Source organism: Phasianus colchicus, chromosome 1, assembly GCF_987193195.1.
Source record: "Phasianus colchicus chromosome 1, bPhaCol1.hap1.1, whole genome shotgun sequence".
NCBI lineage: Eukaryota > Metazoa > Chordata > Aves > Galliformes > Phasianidae > Phasianus > Phasianus colchicus.
In genome coordinates this window covers 30641495-30664879 of record NC_143436.1, presented here as the reverse complement: position 1 = coordinate 30664879, position 23385 = coordinate 30641495, and the positions used below count along the sequence as shown (strand labels likewise).

The following is a 23385-nucleotide window of genomic DNA, read 5'->3' as shown; positions in this document are numbered from 1 at the left end:
AACCTGGGTGCTGGTGGACTTGCTGTTTGTGGATGATTGACATTTTAACTCAGTTATACCTTTGAGTCATGAAGCTTCTGCAGTGAAATCCACCTCAGAAAAAGAAAATGTGACTGAGGAGTCAATTATTCGGAGACTAATAAGGCAAAGTCCTGAAACATGCTTTCTGCAGAGCTCTCTATGGGCTCTCTTGTGCCATGAGGCATCACAAGCAAGTACCCTTTCTCACAAACCTTGTAAGAACCAAGTAGCTTTATAAATTTCATTTCATGTGAAATGCAGGCAGCAGGTGCAAGGACATCCTCCTGGGCAGATGCACAGAGAGCATGATCTTTCAAACTTCGATTGTTTATGACATTTTAAGTTGAAAATTGAATGGAACAATCTACAGTTTTAGCCAAAAATGGATGTATTTCCCTTTTTCAGTTTAGTAGCTATGGGTTTCTGCAGAGTGAATTGAAGTGTTATATAGATCTCTTGTTCAACATGCCACCAGATGGAAGGTCCACTGCTTTAGGACAAGTGACTTGATTCACCTTATTCATAGCTTCCCCTCTGTGAGTCAAGGGCTAGGTATGAACTTGCTGCTACTGGAAAGAGCAGCATATATGAATACTTTTTAATGAAGTAAATATAGGCACCACGGTTGCCATGTGAGGCCCACAGAGAGCTATAGGATTCTTCCTTAGTAGAATACTTACTTCAGTACAAACACACAGTCATTCTTCTATCATTTCACTCACTCTTGGAGTTCAGCAAAGGATTAACACTGAACAAAGACTACAGATAGATCTACTACGTCCTGTGGGATCCCACATGCCAACAAGCTCATGGGTCTATGTGGTACAATGCTACACCCTGCTGAGATACTCACTAAGGTCTCAGAGTGGCATGGCCACATCAGCATAGCATCCTGCCTGGCCTAATTAAAGAAATTGAACTCATTAGGCCAGGCAAAGTGCCATATTAATTAGATGGTATAGACACAGTCCTAGTATCTAGACTTGTTAGCAGTGTAGCATAGCCCTTGTATTACATGTTACCTAGCTAAATCACAGCCTTTCTTCTCTGTAATCATCACTTTGGCACTGCTCACAAGCACTGGCTTCACATGGGCTTTAATGCCATACTGTGTTTTATTTTTCTTTAATACTAACCAGAACTTAACATTCATCTCCTTGTTTTGTGGGCACAGTTCCTGAAATAAGATTAATTTTGTCTCAAGGGGTCACTTTCCAGTAGCAAACCAAAAGCTGTGTGAGAGAATGGAGATGAGGCAAGGAGAAAGAAAATCAGGCTGTATTGCAGAACTTCAAGATGAAATTTGCAGCAATCTTTATGAGGAAATGCCCAAACCTACAGCTTAGAAATTTCATGTTTGAAGAGATCTCCACATTCATCTGACTACAAGAAGCTGGAGGTTTCCCTGCATGTTTGGCCAGGGGCTGCCTGTTCACACGGATGACAGTCACACAGGGCTCAGATAAAGGGCTTTGCTGAGCTTTGGGATGGCTGTTCTTTCTAATTTCATAAAGGTCTTGCTAAAATGAATGAAGAGATGAATAAGCAAAATAAAGTCTCCCACTAACACACAACAAAATGTGGACATACAGATCATTACATGGACCCACTTCCCAACTAATCCTATCTGACAGTCTTTTCTGTGAGCTCATTCACTCCATCCTGCAGCCCCCTGACAGCAGCTGGTTTTGCTGACCCAAGATGACAGTACAGGTACAGTAACCACAGGTGAACTCAACCTTCTAAAGTTAATTCTTTTTGTAGTCTCCATTTACCACTTCCATTCTCATCACCTAGAATATTCCAAAAGGATAGACATAATTATTTTCCTAAATTATTCTAGAGGGACTCTGAGAATGTTAATATTTATGAGTTAATATCTGGGAAATCAGACTTCTTCATATCACAGTGTAGTCGTTTTGAAGATCCTGATTCAAGGAAAAGGGAATCCCAAGGTTCAAGCGTCTGAGAAAAAAAAAGAGAATATTTTATTAGCTATGATCTTTTTGATCAAAGCAATACCAAAAGCATCTCTGTCTGCAGATAAAACAATGAATAATGTGGAGTGGGCAGAAACTTAACACTCATTCTATGCTACATATGCCTGTACTTCTGAATTCCCTCCCCACAAAAAAAGAGCATCAGAGGGTTTCAGTCTGCAAACACGTGCACACATCTCCATTTATCAGGCTGTGAACATCTTTATTTTATTCCATTTCAATTTGTAAATAAATGCAAATTAACAGATAAAGCAGAATTCATGGAAAAGTGTTTTACTCGAGAGCAGACAAGAGGGGGCACTCCTGCATTTCCTACATTGCAATTTTTGATATGCAATAGTTGGTTGGTAGGAAATTTATCCTAGATGGTTCTTGCTGCAAAAGGTTGCAGAAAAAAAAAAATAATATAGCAGAAAAAATGTCAGATGGAGAAAAACAAATATGAGGGTGTGTGGGTGATGCTAGATGTCCTTGTGCATCAGGCTGAGATGTTTGACTGCAAATTTGCTTAGGAGGGAGGAAAAGGTATTGCAGCAGCAGAGGTGGAAGTAAACTCTCCTTAGGGTGAAAGAAAGGCTGAATCATAAGTATAGTCCACAGCAGTGAGCTGAATTTGGCCTCAGGCCTCTTGCAAGATTTCTAATTCTCAGAGTAATGAAAAAGAGCTGGATAGGGGCTGAGAACAGCTGAAAGAGATACAGCCTGAAGGGTAGTCCTCATTTTACTAATGAAACAGTTTGGGCTGCCTACACAGGGTCACTCAGGAAAGCTAAATAAATCAATCAACTGAAGGTGTGAAGTCAATTTATATAAGTTACAGCATATTAAAACTCTGTGTGAATAGTTTCATTCAGGGTAAATAGCTTTAGATTATTGCAGCTTAAATTTCTAGATTAACAGAAACAAAATATGTTTTGATAGCAAAGTAAAACAAGATGGAGAGAGAATAAACATCCAGTTAGTAAATTAGTCCTACAATCATGGCCTTTGTTTTTAGTAGCAGAAAATCCAAAGCTACTCAGATAGAAAAATAAAGTTTATCGTGCATTATACATATCATGCAGCAACCTTAGATGCAAAAGCCTTTAAGAAGCAGAAAGTGATAGGGCACTGAAGTACAAAACTCACAGTGTTGGCTGTACCATTCCGAGACCCTACACTGCCCAGCTTTCTTTGGGAGCATCCCAAATGGATCTGAACCATATTCCTAGTGCATACTGCAGAGTTAATTAGCTCTCATGTAACTTGTAACTAACACAATTTAACTGAATTACTGGAGACTGGTGGTACCAGGAACACAGTTCTTTTATTAAACACTGCATTTACCTGCTCAGTTAAGTAAAACATCTGTCAGTCAAGAGCTCTGTGTCCATTCTCTCTCCTTAGCATTTCATCAGGCTCTGCTCAAATTTTTTTTTTGCACCAGTAAAGTAAGTCATGCTTGTGGCTTTTCTGTTGTTTGTAGGCTTTCCTCACTGCAGTCATCATCACCCCAGGCTCTTCAAGAGATTTGCTCTGCTATACAATTGAAGAACTTTCCATCCTAAAACTGAATTAAGCAAAAAATAAGGTAACTGGCTGTAGTCAGCATGTGTTTGTGGACAAGGAGCACACATTCTTCACTGGAAAAGCTGTACAGCAGAACCTCCAGATGCACGGTCCTAGTTAAAGGCAATGCAAATTCATTATGTAAAACATTATCTATGTATGGCTGATTAGATAGCTTGCATAAAACTAAGATATTACTAAGATCACTTTTTAAAAGTGCAATCAGTAGATAAAACGCACCATCTTATGAAGATTTTACATTGTCTTTTGAACAACCTGATAAGAAATGTATTGGTTTTCCTTATTTCAACCTTTCTGATAAACTGGCAGGAAGAAACAGCATTTGAAATTTATTGGTGAACATAAAGTTTTTAAAAATATTTGGATGTTGTAGCAGTGCATTTGCTCACAGATTCTGAAAAAATTCACCCAATTCAAGAGTCAACTGTCTGGAAAAATGAAGGCTGCAACATACTAAGCAATCAGGAGACTCTGGAGGAAAGAAATAGCTTTAACTGAAACATACCTATGGCCTTAGAAATGCTTGAAGCCTACAGGAAGGACACGTGTGGGATTTGTGTTCCAGGCAATAAGTTCTCTAAGGTCCTCTCTCAAACAACAGCAGTGTTTGTCTTTTCTCATCCCCAAAGCACCCTTTCCTTCAGCAGCCCTTTTGGTCTTCAAGGCACTATTCTCTTCTCTTCTAACCCTCTAACACCTAAGCTGTATTGTCACTAGCAGAAGACCTTTTTTTGGTCTATGGGGTTTGCCCATAGTCTTTTGGTATATGCTTGAAAAGCCATCAGAAGCACTGATGCAGCTCGGCGTTCGCTAGTTGCCAAAAACAGCTTCCCTTGTGAGCTGAAAAAGGAGACACTCCTTTTGTGTAAAATTTGTATACTAAATCTCTGAGAACACATACACACAACCACTGGGGGAAAGAACTACAGTGACCCAACCTTACAGTTCTGTGAGTGACCTGTTTTCAGGCAGAGCTTAGCATCATTCAACTCCTCCTAGTATCAGACAATACAAGAGTCTCCTTAAAGCTTGAATGAACCCTCCCCCCTCCACTTTTATATAACCCTACAAATTAGGATAGTAAAAAAATTAAAAGATGGGTAGAGGGAAATAGTCTAACTCTTGAGAATAAGACAAATACCTTGAACTAATGCATACATTTGCTCATAAACAACATTATTAATACTACACACAATGTTTTAAAAGCTATTAGAAACAGCAAACTGAGAAGGGTGAGAGCAAGATGTTCTATCTCCTTAAGCAGCAGCTGAAACAGGCTCTAAATTAATCAGGAGTCTTAGAAACTCTAATAAGAAGGGGCTGATGAGAAACAGCTGCACCCAATCCCTATAAAAACCTTCAAAAAGAAGGGAATTAAGTGATAATGTCAGTGGAAGGGAATATCATCACAGGATGGTCTCCTGCTGCTACAAAATGCTCATGCAAAACCAAGTACTTTTCCAATGGGAAATAATTATGATGGGTCTCAGTTCTGTTTTCAGTTCTTGGACTTGATTTCAACCCTCCTGTATGGTGATGCAGTAGCCATTTAGGAAAACTAAATTTTAGCATGCTTTTGTGTCAAATAATCTAGTTCTAATGTTTATTCAAAGTGGTATTGAAAACATCTACTCTGCTCCTACCATAGGCAGTTGTGTGAGAAGTATGCATAACTGAAGTGGCTTTGTAAAGAAGGGGAATACGAGGGAAAAAATAAAATACGTGCACACCATTAACTGTTAAGGGCCCTTGGTACCACGGAGTCAGTAAAGTGAATATTCAGTTTAGTACTTCTGAAATTGAGTGTCTGTGGCAGGGATGTGAGGTATAAGTCAACGCTTCACAGAAAAATGGTTCTGATTGCTTGTACAGGGGGACTAGTGAAATAGCAGTAAAGGATACTAACAGGTTTTAGTATTAATCTGATAAAAATAAATTTCTTTTGTTGTATTTAATAGCTCAATAAAATGATGTACAAAACTCATAATTTGTGGAAGAAAGGGAAAAATGACTTTTTGCATGATCATCTCAAATGTATGCTTTATTTTTTGACAGAAAAGCAGTCCATCTGCCAGTGGCTACCCTTGCTCCATGCATTGGCACTTCCAAGCATTCTCTAACAAGGCTGTACATGAAGCCTGCAGCACCAGCACTCATGGTTCCTGATCTCTACAGGTTTACAAGCAGCTTTTTCCGCAGAACTTCGAAGGATTTGGGCAATGCTGACAGTCCGTCACTATGAAATCTCTTTTGTTGAAGGGACAGTTGCAAAGCTGATTACAGATTTAAGCACTTGGATACTGAGGTGTGCACTGTGCTTTCAAAATGGATTTTGGTGACTTAATGAAAATGTTTGCAGAGTGAATTTTCAACTTATTTTTTTCCCCAGAACAAATGCTTTGTTTTTGTCCTCTGCAACTTCCATGTTTTTAGGATTGTCTTAATGCTTGCAGCTGCAGTGGAGACTAAATGAATGAAGATTTCAGGGCTCCCTGTGGAAACACTGTATTACCTTATTGCTGCTGCTACTCCTCTAACCCAATTCCCCGCAATAGGAAATGACTGCTCAGAAGGTATGATGTATGAACTGTAACGCAGTCATCCAACATTCCTATAGAAAGCTTAGATTATTCTCTCTGAGCTAACTGTAAGATAAAGGTTGATCTCACATTCATTTATCCACGCAGCAAATTCAGGACTGAGCAGTAAGATTTTGGGTTCTAAATGCGTGAAGAGAAAAGGGAAAATAGGAGCATTGCAGAGGGGCCACCAGGCAGGTTCTCACCCTTGGGAGGAGGTATTTCAATAGCCTCTGCACTCAGACTCAGCTCCCTGTGCTTCCTGGTTTGTGCAATCCCTGAGTCTGTCATTTCCCAGCATAGCTGAAAGTCAATTCCTGAAAAAACATTGGATAATGCAAATGTATTTAGTAATGATGAGCCATTCTGAATTCTCTAGGAGTCATAAACATGTTTGTTTTATCAAGATAGGGTAGGGTTTGTAGTGCAATAGAATGATGAAAACAGCCTGGATTAACAACTCTTCTCATCTCCTGCTCTGACAGCCCCTTTCTCAAAGCACCAATATTACCCACTTACAAAATGGATTTATGCCAACGTTTAAAGCACTTCTTTTTCTTTCAGCACACCAGATGGTACTAAAAATTCAAAATATTTCCTACAACAGCTGTATCTTTGACAACAAAATTAATATAAGCAGAAATACCATTGCTGTGTGTAGGCTGTAATGGCCAGATTATTCAGTTTTAAGTCTAACGTAGAAAAGCATTCTATAGTTAAAAAAATAGATCTGATAAACTAATATTGCATCGATCATGTGACTCTGTCTGGGTTTTCAAAACCAGATGCAAAATTTAGTGCCTTTATAATGTAACAGCTGGTCTGATAAGAATGCAAAATACACCTTTCCCTAGAGCTATAATAAATGTGTTAACACTTTCTTACAACCAGCCCTTTCCTACAACTCATCATTTTCTTGCCCCAAGCTCTGTCTTTATGTATTTGATGACATAAATCTTCTAAGCAGGTTTTGACCAGAAGCTAACTTCCCTTACTCTGATATCTGGACAACAATATGTGTTTTTTCCTTGGTGTTTAAAGTGGGAAAGGCGGGGGGAATGTTTTCAATTAAGGCAAAAGAAACAAAAAAATTGCAAATGACGTGCTTGCTATTTCCATCTCTTTAACATGAATGTGTACAGTAGGGTTTTTTAATGATCTATTGTTAGATCATTAGCTAGATCATTAGATATAAGGCAAGAAGCTCTAAAAGTTTTAGTATTTTTAAGAGCTTTGGCATGGCATGAGCAATGAGCCAAAAGGACAGCAAGCATGAAAACAAAGCTCAAGCCAAGTAATTTGCCCTTTGAAAGGGTGCAATCTTCAAGCAACGTAATGAACATGATTTTGTTATCTCTATGTTTTTCTACGTATATATGAACTTTCTTGATTCAAGCATGTGAATATCTGCAAAAAAAATCAGTTATGTAACAGTGATGTGAAGAAAGAAATGACCATCAGCTTTATCCGGAGCGAGGCTGGGCAATCTAGTGGCTACTGGCACTGGACTCCATGTAAGATGTGGCAACTTCATGTCCCTTGTGTCACACAGTTCTGAGACATCTCAGCACAGATCTTTACATCTGCAAGTCTTCTAAGGGACGTGGGGGATCTATCATGGAAATGGATGCAAAAAGCCCAGCACCTCAGCTCTGGATGCCCATTTTCTGGTCAGACATTGCCCGTGGCAGGTGAACATCACCTTCTCCACATCTGTTTGTTTGGCTCTCTCCTGCCAAGCACAGACCCCTGCTTTCCCACTGGTTCCTGCCCTGCACGAATCACTCCTCTCATTTTCCAGCAATGCAATTCTCACCTTCATTTGTGGGATTCCTTTTTCTCCTGTACTCTGTTCCTCATTGTCCACTTGCACAAGGCATCTGGCATCAAAATGATGCTGCTGGCCTGGCACTGTCATGTTTGGACACGATGAGTGAGGTATTATTAATTGTGGATATAGCACTACAGCTATTTTTAATCATCTTCCTTTTGCACAGCTGCAATGCTGTCATATTAGTTCAGCATACTTGAAAATTAACATTCATGAAGCAAAGAATGAAGGGTTATGATTTTAAATACTCTTGAGAGTTCGTTAATATTTTTAAAAGTGAGACATTATTTTGGAATGTGCCTTCTTTAGAAATTTGCATTCCCTGCACTCCACCGCATTAGAGATACAAGGTGAGAGGGAAGGATCATAAATCAGATGGAGGTGGAGAAAAAGGACAGCTCAGATCACTCAGGGCTCCCTGCATGTTCCTCCTCAGGCCCATATACTGCCCTGTGACCTTGCAAGAACAAGACCACGGTGGGAAGCTGGGCAATAGTCATGCTCCATGTCTTACAAAGACATTTCATTAAAATAATGTGAAGATAGGACTGATGATAGCTATTTTTTGCTAAAGATGAGTGCTCCCATTGAAATTTTTTTGTTATTTTTGCCCTTCAAAAAATATACTGACAAAACTAAGGTTCAGAGAAGCATCAGGAAAACGTATGCGACATTAGCAAACATGAACAGATTTTTTTTTTACTGAACTTCAGGCTCTAAATACCACAAGGATGATGATTTTGCCTCTTCTCAAGTACAGTATGTCCCCACAGCTGCATGCCTGATGTCAGGATGCACTGGTGAACACCTAAGCAGGGTCATAAGTGGAACAGGTGCCTCTGATTTACACTGAAGTCTGAACTGACCCTGGAGGTTTACAGTCATCCTTGTTTTCCTTCCCCTGTGGTGCCATGCAGACAACTAAGGGCCAATCCACTCTGAGAACCCCTTTTAACGCTAGTGAAGTAATTTTAAAGCTATATTTAGAAAAAAAAAATCTCTAAAGAACCTATTGCATTGTGAAACCAGAGAATCTCCCTTGATTTTTGAGGGGAGAAAATGAACAGTCTCTAAGCTCTGCAAACTTAGGCAGGGTTTTCTGAGCGCTGATGGCTTGTTTTGCATTTGACAGGATTTACCTTATAGTTGTCTATTTCCATTTGCAAGAGCCCATCTTTCTCTCACCCAAATCCCTGTTGGTGACACAAGTCCACAGTTCACTGGAAGCTAAAGGGAGGGTTACAGTTGGCTTTAACTGTTGGTTGAAGCCAAGCTTAGCTACTGATTTGGAGTCAAATGAACTGTTAAACCTCCAAACCCTGAGGCTGCTGCTTTCTGCTGTTGTGCCTGCTGAGCAGAGCATCAGCAGAGGGCCAGCCTGTGTTAAAACTTCAGCAGATAATAGCTAACAGGAAAAATTACCTCCGGAACAATTTTCAGATGTATCCATCTCATTCCAGTGCAAAGCCACAGAGGTTAAAATGGAAACTACCAGTGTTTTAACTAATCAATTTGGTTTTGCACAAGAATGAAGGATAGCTGAGAGCAGGTTGAGAGAAGCACTGAGAAGTTATTGTTGGCCATCTTTTTTGTTAAGACTTCATTCCTACCTGCATTCTCACTTTGACAAAAACACAGTGAATTGGGTGATGCATTGGACAAAGACTTTGGACATAGGCCTGGACCAGAGAAAGTGTTTGATGACATTCATGTAAACCAAATTCTTCATTAAAACTACTTCCTCCTTCAACACTGCCTCTGCTAGCTGAAGTAGGAACACTGTGCACTTGAGTGATTCCTAGAAGACCATCTGCGGTTTCCAAGTCTGTCCCTGTAAGTCTCTTTCTCAGCTGCGGCATATACATAATCACTATGGCTAACTGATTATTCTGGGAGCATGTGTGATTCCCAACCTGTCACATTTTCGAGGTTTGAAATGTTGACATATAGCTCCAAGCTGAACTTTCAGCTGCAGGATAAAGCACGTAAAGAAAAATAAAGTGAGTTTGGTACACCTGTTCTCCATCCATCCACCGAGAACACACTTTAAAAACTTGAGACAAATTCACCATAGGTTCTCAGAGGTAAAAGGCAATGAATGAAGTCACTCCACAATATTTTATTACTGCTGAGGTTGAAGGAAAGCTGACACCAGGAAAGGTTTCACAGACATCCAGGAAAGTGCTCAGGAAGCAGCAAACACCTCCCATACACTTTTAGTGCACTACTAGCAAAGCTCTGCACATTTAATAGCTTGCTCTTCATCAAAAAGATTTATGATGCTTGATAACAGAGCAGTATTGCCAGGAGACTGTTCTGCAGGAGTGCTATCCTTGTGGTGGCAAGCAGCAACATTGCTAGAATAAATGATATCACTCCCTCACTGCACTAAGTGGTTGTAATCTCTCTACCCAGTCTGTTTACTGAAAGAGAATGGGGCTGCAGATCAGCACAGAGGAGTGCAGGGACTACAGAACCCATCTCCTTCTTCTGCGAGGAATGGAGGCTCCAGCTTTACCTGCAAATTCACCTTTCTGTTTTGTCCTGAGGAGCTCATGGTCTCCATCATTCTGCTCTCCTCGGCCTCTTCAGGTCCAGCCTTCAATGTACGTGGGGTTTTCTTTGATGCTCAAGTGATTTTGCATTCCTCTAAGTCCCATATCTTGGAAAATATCGTCCCTTTGAGGGCATATACAAGTCTACTTCCTATGTAATCCTTTCCATCCATTTCTGTGCAGCAGCACACAGCCTTGTCACTCTTAGGATACCACCAGTGTGCTGCATGTCCCTCCACCACATCCTGTGCTGTGGGTATGGGCAGAGCTGCCCTCGAGTGCCTCTTGGCCCTCCTGCTACCTGTTTGTGCTCAGAGGGGTGCAGTGGGCTGTGGGCTGTGCTGCACACTCACAGCTTGCATGGAATCACCTGCAGACACTATGGGAAAATCAGAGAAGTCGGCTTTGTTTGTAAGTAGGAGTAAAAGAGACATTTCGTATCACGGTGGGTTACAGTTGGCTTCTCCCCACACACATATGCTGCCCTCAGAGCAACATTTTGAATTCATAAATTTACCCTTGGGTTTTTATGTGAATTTGGTAATTAGATTTGAAATCCATTTTTGCAAAATGAGAGAACAACAGATGTCATCAGACAACCAGAGGAACCTCTGAGGTGTGAACTGCAGATAGCACTGTGTCTGCTGTTAGCCTTGAATTGCTAGTTTTCTCCTACTCCTGAATATGTCCTTGCTTTTACTGTTCACTCTGTAACACTTGGCTCCATTTACCTTGTACTCACAGTGCCCAAAGCCAGGATTTATCCTTAGCAGCTGAAGAACACAAAATTTCTTTCTCTGCGTAGCCAGAGCTATGTCAAAAAAGCTCTGTCTATAGAAAATAACATGTGAGGTGGGACAGAAGTGAGGTATTTGCATGGACAGTTAAGTTCAGTTCTAGGATGAAATGTCTTTACAAAGTACTGAAAAATGGCTGTGACAGTGGTCATTTGTACAGGGTGAAAAACAAGAACATTTTCCTGGCAACTGGCTGAAAAAAAACAAAAAACAGACAAGCAGCATCACTGGCCACATACCAGTGGCCTCCCCTGATGGGAATATACATGGGAAAGGAACTTTCAAATCTCAGCACATCTCTCCACATCATAGCCAGAGCAGTAGTCCAACACGAATGGTACCTTGCTTTCCCCAGTAACAGGGTAAATAATCATGACAGAGGATCACACTCTCCATCACATCTTGTCAGCATTTATTCCATACTCTTCTGTTTATCTCATGTACTAATATACACAGTCTGCTTTTATTTAATTACCTATTTATCCTAGGATCTCCTTTTTTATCATATTTCCTGAAAAATCTCAGTGCCTTGTGCCTCAGTAGTCACAACACTGTCTTCAGCTCCCCACAGTGACCTTGGCATGTCCTTACTGTTGCTGCAGTGTTTGCACAAGTGATGGATATTTGCAGGTCAGACTGTGTGAGGATTTGGGAGACAGAGTCTATTCTTATCTCTGTCACTTGGCTTAGTGGGTCACCTTGGAGGAGTATCTTCCCTGTTGTTTAAGTCTCCTTGTATGTAGGAAGAGATATTTAATATTTCTGGAAGAAAAGTGATTAGCTAAGCTGTAACACACTTCCCTTGCTAGTTATCTGTTAGACTGCTGCCTGCTGAGTTTTAGTTTATCTCTTAGGTCCTAGTAGAGGCTTGGTATTTGAAGTAAAATGATATTTGAAGTAATGTGAAGTGATGGCTCCCAGACTCTCCGAAGGACTTCAGCACTGTCCTACCTGACAGTAAACAGCACAGAAGGAAGTGAGATCTCAGCAAAACAACACTTGAGCATGAATTGTGCTCATGGCGAGTGCATTTTCAGAATAGCCATACAAAGTATATATAAGAAGCCCAGCGTTTCTGTGATACCCCAGCATAATCTTTTATGTGCTGCACCAACCAGGTGTAACAGCATTTTGTCTGGGGTTTCTGGAAATCTTGCAACTCTATGAGCGTTTTTTATCCTTCTCCTTTTCTTTGCATTATCAGATGACTTTAAAGGACAAAAATAAATTTATATCTCCTGCTAAAGCTTCTGGATAGGGAAAAAAAAAAAAGAGGAAATGCCTGGGAAAATCCAGAGATGTTTTGTTGAATACCAAAATCAAGTTCCTCTTGACTTCCCTTACCTATTCCTTCTCCTTAGACTTGGCATGATTTTGTCCCTGCAGCACATAAACGCTCTTCTCCTGCCCTGCCCTGGAGCCCCCTCCTCTCCAGCTGGATTTCTCTTTCTTCAGGTGATGGTGCAGAGAATAGAAGTCCTCTATGAAGGCGTGCGCCTTTGTTCCTCCTTTTTGCCCAAAGCCTTCTCCCTCTTCAAACTGCTGCTCTATCACCTCTGCCCCTTTGTTCTCCTGCTTAGGGATTTTCCACTCCTCACCTTCCTGCTGATAAAGTTAATCAAACTAATTTTCCCACTCAGACACCTCCCTTATCACAGTCACTGTTTGGCCAGAGCCCAGTGGATGTGGTTTACGAGCTCTATCCTTTGTTCTGTAGCTTTTTCTGGCCAGAGTGAATGATATGTCTTAGAGCCTATGTCAGCTCCTGGCTGATTCATAATACTTTGAGACGGCTAATAAATACATTTCAGGCCATTTTGGGAAATAACTAGAATTCATAAATTCAAATAACTTAATCATCAGGAAAAGATCCAGGTCTTGTGGTTTTGGTTGATCTGTGTTGTGTTTTTCTTTCTTTGAAACTCTTGTGCATAGCTGCCTATATCCAAGTGATGATTGTCACTTGTTTCAGCTTCGGTGTTGATGATGGGAAAGCTACAGGCCACAGTTTGCTCTGCCTTATCCTTTTTTGTTTTTGTGTTGCAGTGTAGATATTTTAAAGAGACGGAATGGGAATGCAGATCAGCTGGAAACTGTCTCTGTCACCTCCAGCAGTTATTTAGGTCAATCTGCTCCCCTGGGCCCCTACATGTGGTGGAAGAGCGTATGCTAGACAAGGTATCTGTGAGATGTGGGGGAGAGCACATGGCCCTTCAGCACCCAGTGACCAGGGAGGAGAGACAGTGGGCACAGACAACATGCTTAGCCCTGGATTGTCTCTAATTTGGGGAGGTGACTCCTACCCATTGAGTCAGAAAGATTTTCAGTCTCTCCCTAATGCTTTTACTGTGCCAGCACCAATCTTAGAAGTAATACCGAGAGTAGTATGCAAGAGGGTCAGCAGCAGTGTTTTGAGCTGTTTGCCAGCTAATCTAGGCAGGTAGACAAAGAACTCCCAATGCTCAGAGTCACTATTAATCCCTATCAGTTGGTTTTGTGCCAGTATGTTTGTCCAAACTTTCCCTGTGGGGCTCCCCACAACTCTAATTCTATCAGCATTAGAGAACTCTGAGGAGGTCCTTGCAGCTTGGTGATAGAAAAATCCCTGAGTGTCCAAGGCATGGGCTGTAAAGCACTCCCAAAGGGATTCCTCTCTGCACATCACTCCTAGTGCTGGGGGACATCAGCATTTCATAGACTATTGCATAGGGTCAAAAAATAAAGCAAATTCTGTTCCTTCACACAAAAAACTTTTTTTTTTTTTTTTTTTTTTTAATTCTGCTAGATTTGGACAATAAGTACAAAGGATCAAAGGGCAGATCCTGCTCTGACCTCATATGTCCCATCCCCATGACAGCTCCTGGCCACACACCTGTGCATCCCTGACACAAGCTCTGAGCCTTGCTGGAGCCTTCTGTGAGCTGATAAAGGAGACAAGGAGACAGAGATATGAATGGTTATCTGCAGTTTCAGTGAAGCCCTGTAGCTCAGAAGGATGCCTAGCAGGTACATGAAGAGGAATGCAGTACTGGGCACTGGATAAGCCTCCTGCTATCATAGAATCATAGAATCATAAGGTTGGAAACAACCTATAAGATCATCCATTCCAACCGTCTTCACACTACCACTGCTACCACAAGCTACTAAACCAGATCTCGCAGCTCCTCGTCCAGACGCCTCTTGAACACTGCCAGAGATGGCGACTCCACCACCTCCCTGGGCAGCCATTCCAGTGCCTGACCACTCTCTGAGAGAAAAAGTTCTTCCTTAAGTCCAACCTAAACCTCTTCTGGTACAGCTTGCGGCCATTTCCCCAGGTCCTGTTCGTTGCCTGGGAGAAGAGGCCAAACCCCTCTTCACCACAACCTCCCTTCAGGAAGTTGTAGAGTGCGATGAGGTCTCCCCTGAGCCTCCTCTTCTCCAGACTAAACAATCCCAGCTCCCTCAGCCGCTCCTCATAAGACTTGTGCTCCAGTCAGCTCTTTGCCGGCTCTGAGGCATGCTCCTGGACAGCCCATCCTTCCAACATCAAGCTTCACTACTCTCTTTGAACCAGTCCTTTTCCTAGGAATCTGACAAAGAAAATGCTACACTGGGAATTTCGTGTAGCCCAAAGATTACGTACTTAATAAAAATAGGATATCAATTTATGATCTATCTAATGAAAAGATGGTTGATACATTGTTAGCTTTTGATATACAAAAGTGCTTTTGAAACCTCACCTTGGGTGGCCCAGAAAGTATCATTTCACTGTCAATAGGTAATTTATTCATAATATGCACATGTATAAGAAATTTCCTTTGGCAACAGTGCTAGAATGATGCATTTTTCAGGCTCCCCCCCCCCAGCACCAAACCCTCAGATCACTTAAATGATCTTGTTGTGGATGCACAAGTAGGACATTCAGCCTAATGAAGGTGCATGGTGACAGGGACAGGACAGGGATAGTGACAGGAAGGGATAACTTTCCTCACTAGCACTAATATTGGGAAAAAATGAAAATAAAGCTTGAGTTTGAAGAGAGATTTGAATGACTAAACTTTGTATGGCATACAACATAACGCCTTCTAAACAAGCTCTATGACGATTATAAGATACAAATTATCAGTAATTCTACCTTGGTGTTAAATGCAATTTCTAGGAAGATGAACTGTAAGGATCTAAATTCCAGTTTATGGGAGATATAAGCACTGCAAGAAAGAGAAGGCTGTTGCTGCTGAGACACAATGTAGTGTTGGTAGCATCTCTCTATATTTGGAAAGCCGCAGTATTTCCATAAATAGTATTTTACTAGTATGATAATGAGAATGATGGAATTTCAGAGGGGTTTCCACTGCTCTCATATCATTTTAAATAATGCTCAAACTGTCTCTTCTCGATTTGTTTCAGTATTTTCTGCTATTTTGATTTAATTTAACCTGATTTTCTGCAGAGCCAAAAAAATTTCCCACTCTCATTTCTTTTGGACTGATTTGCTCATGGGGCACATTTGTTTCCATTTCAATTATGACCCTGTTAAAATGCAAACATTTTCAATGTTTTAAAAATCTGCTTTGAACAGCATAGCATTCTTAAATTAACACTGGCTAACTATGCACTTTTCATGTTATTCCACTGATAATCTACAGCACTGAGCTTGATTCATTGTGAAAGGGCTACTAGTGAATTCCTGTTATCACCTGCCATTTTTCTAGACAGTTCATGTCCTTGTTCAAAGAGCATTTATGTCCTCATCTTCAACAAATGTGTTTCTGTTTCAGACTGGTTTGCTGGGCAGCTTGCACACTGCCTGGTATTGTCCCTGTTAGCACACTTCCATGGTTGCCCTGTGGATTGGTACCAGAAGAGACTCATCACTCACTGTAGTGTGGGGTTCTTGGTGCAGAGCTATGGTGCTGTCAGCTGGTCAGTGCCACATGCTGATGTCCACATTCAGAAGATAGAGGCCCTGCTCAGGAGAGCTAGTGAAAGAGCTGGGAAAAAGGAGGGGGAGTGATGCCTTAGGTAGATAACTGCCAACTATTGATCCCACCAGAGCATCTATACCTTATTATCCTGCCTTGCTTTACAGGCATTTCCAGATGACCTCCAGGAGATGGACCAGATGACCTTCAGATGTCCCTTTCAAACTCAACTATTGCAAGGCTCAGGAAGGGAGCACAGATAAGAGGAACTGTCTCCTAATCTGCATTCGGTAATATCAGTAATGTTCCAATAATCCTAGCTGGCCCCAAGGTAGCAGTAGTATCAGGTGCTTCCAGCTCTAGATCAGCTTAGGTGATAGCTAGGAGCAGTGTCTGGTCATGCAGGGGCTATCTGTTTCATGCAGCAGATTGCTATTCTGGGAGATTTGATGGCGCATGTAAATACAGGCTTCTAAACTGAACACTGGAGTGTCTTGCCTGGATATGAGAATGTGGTTTCCAAATTGTGGAAAACCACCAGGGCCAAAAAGCTTGAGGGAGAGCTGGTGGGATATGAAATACAATGCGACATAAATGTTATGGCCCCATGTCATAGTGTGGAAAGGTATTGACTGTGCATTTTGGGAGGATTGAGAAGCTTTTCTCAGGTTTATGATAGACCTCTTTAGTTTCTACTAATCTCTACTTTGTCAGTCTCCTGACCTTTATGGCAGCTTTAATTAAAAAAATCAGAAGCACCAAACCTTAGATTCATGTGTCACTGCTCACCATTTGCAAATGCTCAGGTGTGGATGAAGGTGTTGGAGCTGACACTTTTATAGTGGTGGATATTTCTTACTGTCAGAACAGTGTAATTTCCAAACTGCCCAACACAGCTAATGGCATTATGAGCTCCCTTAGGATTAAGGGTGTGCAGATGATAGAGACTTATATAAAGAAAGGAAGGCAAAACAGACACACAGACACATCGGTCAGACAGTGACATTACTGCATCTCAGACTGGATGGTGGCCAGTTTAGACATGAAGCTGAAGCTGGTACCAGTGAAGAGATTAATGAATTGCAGTAGCTTTCTTAGTCCTCCCTGGATGGCTTCTTCTGGGAGCATGTAGGCAAGTCCTCTTCCTGATGGTATGAAAGAGAAACCAATCTAAATCAAAAGTTTCTCTTTTTACTCATTAATCTTCAGCTGCAAAACTCCAATGGGAAAGGTGCAACAAAGCAGAACCCAAATACTGTAGGAAAGGAAAAGCAGCTCTTCAAAAGCATCCAAAGAGGGAGTTACTTCAAAAGGGAACCCTGGAGTGAGAAGTACTTCAAAGGGGCAATCTTCCCTGGGGAGCCTGTTGCAAATTATCTTAAAGTAGGTCCTACCATCAAACAGATGTAATTAGTTTTATTCCTACTGCTACTGTCATGAAATCTTGTTCATTCAAAAGTACCCTGAACACTTCATACGGTGGAAGAGCCCTTCCTGAAGGAAACATGAGACTTTAGTGTAGTCATTGCCAAAATCTCAGCATCCCACAACTGTGGGCAACAGGCTGCAAGAAGCACCTGCTTGTCAAGGCTAATCAATGCTCAAAAAGGTATTTCAGAGCAGATCTGTCCAGTAGTATACACCTTAGGTTTGATTTTGCAGCAAAAGCAAGTGTAACTTTCCTGCCTCTCACAGATTTTCATACAGTTGGTGCAGTCTGATTCAAGCACTCTAAAACTAAATGTACTTTTTCTCCAGCTACTTCATTGTCTCTAAGGATAAGTTAATCCAAATGCCAGGAGCTGCATGTACTGTCAATTATATTTCCTATTATCATAGTCAGTGTAATTATAATAATGACTATGTGCTCTAATCCTCCCATTTTTTCTCTTCATATCTTTCTTATCATTTTCCTTCTTCTCTTTACACCAGTCTTTTCCTCTTCCATTTACTGCTTTCCAGGTGTTTATTCTCATGACAAGGGTGCTGACTCTTCCCACTTCTCCTGGCTGCTGCATCTTCCCTTGGCTCAATTCCATCTGGCCCTGCCACTGCCACTAATGCTAATTTTAAAATGTCTGGGTTTTTTTAGTAGTTCAAACTCTGTTCTCTTTAGAGAAACTAACAGGGTGTAGAGGGTTGTACTAGGAATGTAGGTCAACTATAAACAACAGCTTTAGAGAACTGAGGTATATCAGGATTATTAAGTTTCAAAGTGCCCACAACCTAACCTGAGGAAACTTCCTTTGGTTCTCAGCTCTTTGCTTCCTCAATACCCTCACAAATTCCTAGATGTGAGTTAGCTTCTCATTCACTTGAGAACTCATTAGTATCTTTGGGTTAATTAAAATTAATGTTGTTTGAAACCACACCCATGTCTACTCAGGTGCATTATTCCATTACACCTAAATGGATACACGAAAAAAGAGTGAATATGTACTATACTATAGTGGTGTTAGATATCGTGCACATCACTTGAAAACTTGCTCACACTGACATCTAGGAAGATTACTTCTTTTCTTCTCTCACTAATTAATCATTCACCTTATTCAATAGTTTAACTTCAGTAGAAAACTTGCTTGAATGCTTGAATGTCCCTAAGTAGCATCTGTGCTGTTGCCCGAACTTGGGTAAAGGTGATTCCTTCCTCCCTGCCTTCTGTTTCTTGTCCTTCCTGGTCAGGATATTTTGTATATGTTGGAGAAAGAGGAAAATATGAAATTAGATGATATTGGTTTTAGATTCTTCACCAGAAAACAACTTTTAATGCCCCAGCCTGAACTTACAGCGACACTTTTTCTCCTTCTACAGACATACTATAATATTGTGTTTTCAGTTCCTCATTCCCATACTTCCTGTTGAACAACTTTACTTCAGCAAATCATCTCTTTTACTGGCTGTGAGATTAACCTTGTCTTCAAAGACAATTAATACATCAAAGTGATTTTTATGTATAAAGAAGATACACTTCCCAGTCTCTGTAGAGCTTTCAAATGCACCAGTTTTCTTGATTTCAGCAGCCTGTGGTGCTAGACATACAGAGAAACAGCTTGTGTGAGTGTAGGGACCACTGAAGTATGGTGGCAGTAAGTACGCTATGGGACGTCTCAGACCTGCTGCTTGCTGACCTCCCCCTGTCGTTAAGTCACATTCCCTCAAATGAAAAAACATTACTTGGCCTAATTGGAAAATGTTAGAGTGTATTCTGCATATTATGGCTATGTTAAGTTTTTTAATATTAATACTGTTGTGGTTGAGACATGTTTTGAAATTTGTCTCTTAGCAACATCAGTGTTATTTACAGTAAATCGCATCTGAATTGGCATGAAAGAACACCTGACTTCAGAATATAAAATACACACAACTTGTGTTTACAAGGCAATCCATTACAAACTAACACCTTGGTGATAGAAACTTATGGAACATCCATATGTACTGTTGGCATTTGTAAGGTGATGAAACAGAAAGGAGTTTCTGATATCTGAGCTGCTTTTATTCTGGTATTTGAAAAAAAAAATGAAATAAAAAATTTAAAAAATCTCCAGTAAAACTAAACCTGGAATTTATAACAGTTGATTTATGTGAAAAACAGAAGCCAAACCATGCTCTTTATTAAAACAAAGTTCAAGCTCTAAAATCATTAAAAATAATTGTGTATTTTAGCAGATACTGTGACCACTACAGAGGAGCTAACAAAGCAGTGGACCCTGAGGCCACTATTCTGAGCTAGAAAGTTAAAATAAAGCTGTTCTTGTTTTAAACCAGGAAGGAAATGAGCTTACAGGGAATAGATATTCTATTTCTCCTAATTTCTTTATCACATCTCAAGCAGAGATAGTAAAAAGCAGCAAAAAAAAAAAAAAAAAAAAAACAGAGAAAAACAGTTTCTTAGGTACAGATGACCTGTTGGTAACAACAAACTTTATCATTGTAGCACATTATTATACTTCTTTGCATGTGGGATAAACTGCTCCTGAGTATTTTATTCTATAGGAGTGGATCAGTGTTACTTTGTGTAGTTCAGAGAATGGGAAGAATTCATACTGCAAACATCACATTAAGCTAATTGGGAAAATTAAATCATTAATTAAAATTAAATAGTGTCACTAATTCAAGATACATGCTAAGCTGGTCTTTATATTGCAGCTAACAGCCTCAGATATTAGCAAATTAGACGTTCCTACTGGAAAAAAAGAGCAGAATTATGTTTTGAGCTAGCTCCTCAAATGTAGAACCTACAGATGAATTTAGATTCAGGCTCCTAACAGGAGCTGAGTGATTTAGCAGCAGAACCAGAATACAGGCTTGCAAGCTGAGTGTGGAGGAGTTGTCTTTGATAGCCTCTTCTGGGAAAGCGCTTGGGAGGACAGTAAGTCTCGGGTCCCATCTCTGATCACAGACTGAGGGAAGAACATCCTTTCACCAGAGTGCAGTTTTCAGATGTGCAGCCTCTCCCGGAGTTTGGTGGTCTTGCCAAGGTCCTTCTCATAAAGTACAACCAGAAAGGATTGTCTCTCTCAGTATCTCCTTTTCCAAAATTCAGAATTGCATTCTTATCACAGCTCAAGTTCAAATCTCCATTTTCACTGAATCTTCTTCACTGCCTTTTCTTCCTATCTCCTAACCACTAGGCTATAGCAGTGTAGGTTATATTCCCTCTTCCACAGGTCATTTTGCATAAATTAATCCCATGTTCATTATAACTATCTGGGTTCACAGCATATAAGAATCTGTAGCAGGAAGGACAGCTCTTTTCAGAGCAGACAGGCAAGTCTGTGTGTCTGGTGCTCCAGGTGAGTACTCTGACCACTCACATATGGGAGCAGGGGAGCAGTTCTTCATTCTAGGAACATATTCGGAAGTGATCAGCAATCCAGTATGGGGGTACACATGGCATACCTCAAACTGGCCTGAGGAAGGGGAGGGAACCCACCTGGCTCCTCAACTTTGTCACATCTTTAGTCAATTTCTTTGTGTGCATCAGCAAGAAATTCAGACTCTCTTTGATTTGTTGGTAAAAATTGGACATTTACACTTTTGATGGCACCAAACAAGAGGTCAGCAGCCAACAGGGCATATGGAAAACTCATTTTTTAGATTGAAAGGTAGCTCTTCCCATGAGATTTTTCCCAGTACAGCCATCCTCCTGGAACGAGGAAACATCACCCTCCAAGAAATAACAGCCTTTCTTTCAAAAAAAATTGAGAATGTTTTCTAATCCATCAAAATGTAAACAGCGAATGTTTCTTGTCTTATTTCCTGTACAAGTCAGAGACTTCCATCTTTATTTTTCTGCATTTTCTTGGTGTGCAGCTGTCACTGTAGTTCATTATCTTGTCAGAGGCATCTGCAATTTGGGGGCTAGTGCTTAAATATTTTCAGCTGTTTGCATCCCGTGATAGAATATTTTGGTGAGTAAGAAACAGAAATAGGATGAAGTTGCAGAGGAGCTGAAAAATGGTCAAGTTTGGCAATAAACAAACTTAATTCCAGCAAATCAGAGACTAGAGTGACTGTAAAAGCACAGGAATGGATGTACACCTCCAAAAAAGGCAGCAAACACATACCATACTTACTCTTGATGTAAGTAAAACAGTAGTCTGTCTAGAATTTAAAATTAATTTAATTTTACTCATTCTATGCAGATCATTCTACTTGCATGATCATATGCCATTGCAGTGACACACCTACTGAACAACATCAGCCATTCTGTCTGAGGCCCATATTAAGCTCAGCTTTGTACAGGTGCTTGGGTTGGGGCAGAAAACAGGCAAACAGCACCTGCTGCATGGGGATAAGGCATGTGGGCTGTTTTCTCTGTCTGTCAGCCCCTGATGGGGCCGTCTGAAAAGGCATTGGGAAGAGATGGCCTTGACTGTGGAGAGGGCAGTGGGAATGCTAGACTAGGAAACCAGCACATGCTGTGTCTTTTCCAGGCCTGACAGGGGACCTAGCAGATATAGCATCTCTGTGATTTAGTGATGTTCCAGGGTTAAGAGGGCTGGTAGACACACAATGCCTCCTGGGCCTCCCATCTGGGTGACAGCATCCATTATACTGGAGCAGGCACATAAAGCATAGGCTGACACATAGATTAATGGTGATTGCCAAGTCTGGACTCTGCTGCATCGCCAAATATACAGCTTTCTTTTAGGATGACATTGTTTCAAACATCTGGCCAGAGGGGAACACGCAGTAAATTTCTCACAAGCAGAAGGGGAAAAGTGTTAGATTATGTCTGACAAATAAACAAACCAAAGAAAACCTGTTCCACCTCAGTTAGAGAGCAACAATTGCCTGGATTATCACTGTCAGCACTTGAGTAGATTTATTACTTCTTATCAGCAGCTAGTTAAAAAAACTGCCAAGACAGTAAGAAAACAGGGAGAAAAGTCCTCCAGATTACAGACTGTTGTTGACGTCCACCGGTCAGTCTGACTTGCTCAGCAATCATGCTACAGCTGTCAATAGGAATGAGCTGTGCTACGTATGCAGCTGTAGCTGTGGCAGGTGGGAAGGTCAGCTCTTTGCAGAAGATTTTAAAAGAGAAGTTAGTAATGAATTTGGGAACATGTAGATACTTAGCTTTCATAATTGAGGAATCTGAAGTAAATTGATTAGACAAATACTAAAAAAAAAAAAGGCTGTTTGATACACTTAAATATAAGGAGCAAGGTCTTCATGTAGCCAGAAGATAGACTGCAAAAATGATTCCATTCTGACCTGAAACATGCAAACTGCAAGCAAAATCAGAGTCTGCCTGAGGTAACCCCATCTTCTAATGGAGGCAGAATTGCTATAATAATAGTGCTTAGAGTGATGGCTGAACAGCAAAGTGAGATATCGATTGTAAAAAGCAGCATGTAATGCTTAACAGTCTGTTTTCAGTCCATCTTGTTCTGTTTTCAGATATAGAATTCACATCTACCACCTGTTTTTAACTTGGATGCTCAGATATATGCAGGTTACATTTAGAGTCTTCTACGATTGAGACCACGCATTTGTTACCTATCTATGTATTAAATTTGCAAAATGCATTTTAGATATGACCTTAATACAGTGCTATCAAAGACTTGCACAGAGTAAGAGACGGACAGATGAAGATGTTTTATTTTTGAAACAGAAATGC

The 23385-nt window shown here is 40.7% G+C and overlaps 1 long non-coding RNA gene across 2 annotated transcripts; it reads right to left on the bottom strand.

Moving 5' to 3' along the window:
• Positions 1-210: 210 nt before the first annotated feature.
• LOC116226692 (uncharacterized) lies at positions 211-4846 on the bottom strand. Of its 2 annotated transcripts, XR_016463598.1 has the most exons (4): positions 4732-4846; positions 4096-4430; positions 3348-3570; positions 211-1986 (listed from the first exon to the last, which is right to left on the bottom strand). It is a non-coding gene; the product is annotated as an uncharacterized LOC116226692 (long non-coding RNA). The 2 variants fall into 2 exon arrangements; XR_004166390.2 differs by having other exon boundaries at positions 4096-4846.
• Positions 4847-23385: the final 18539 nt, after the last annotated feature.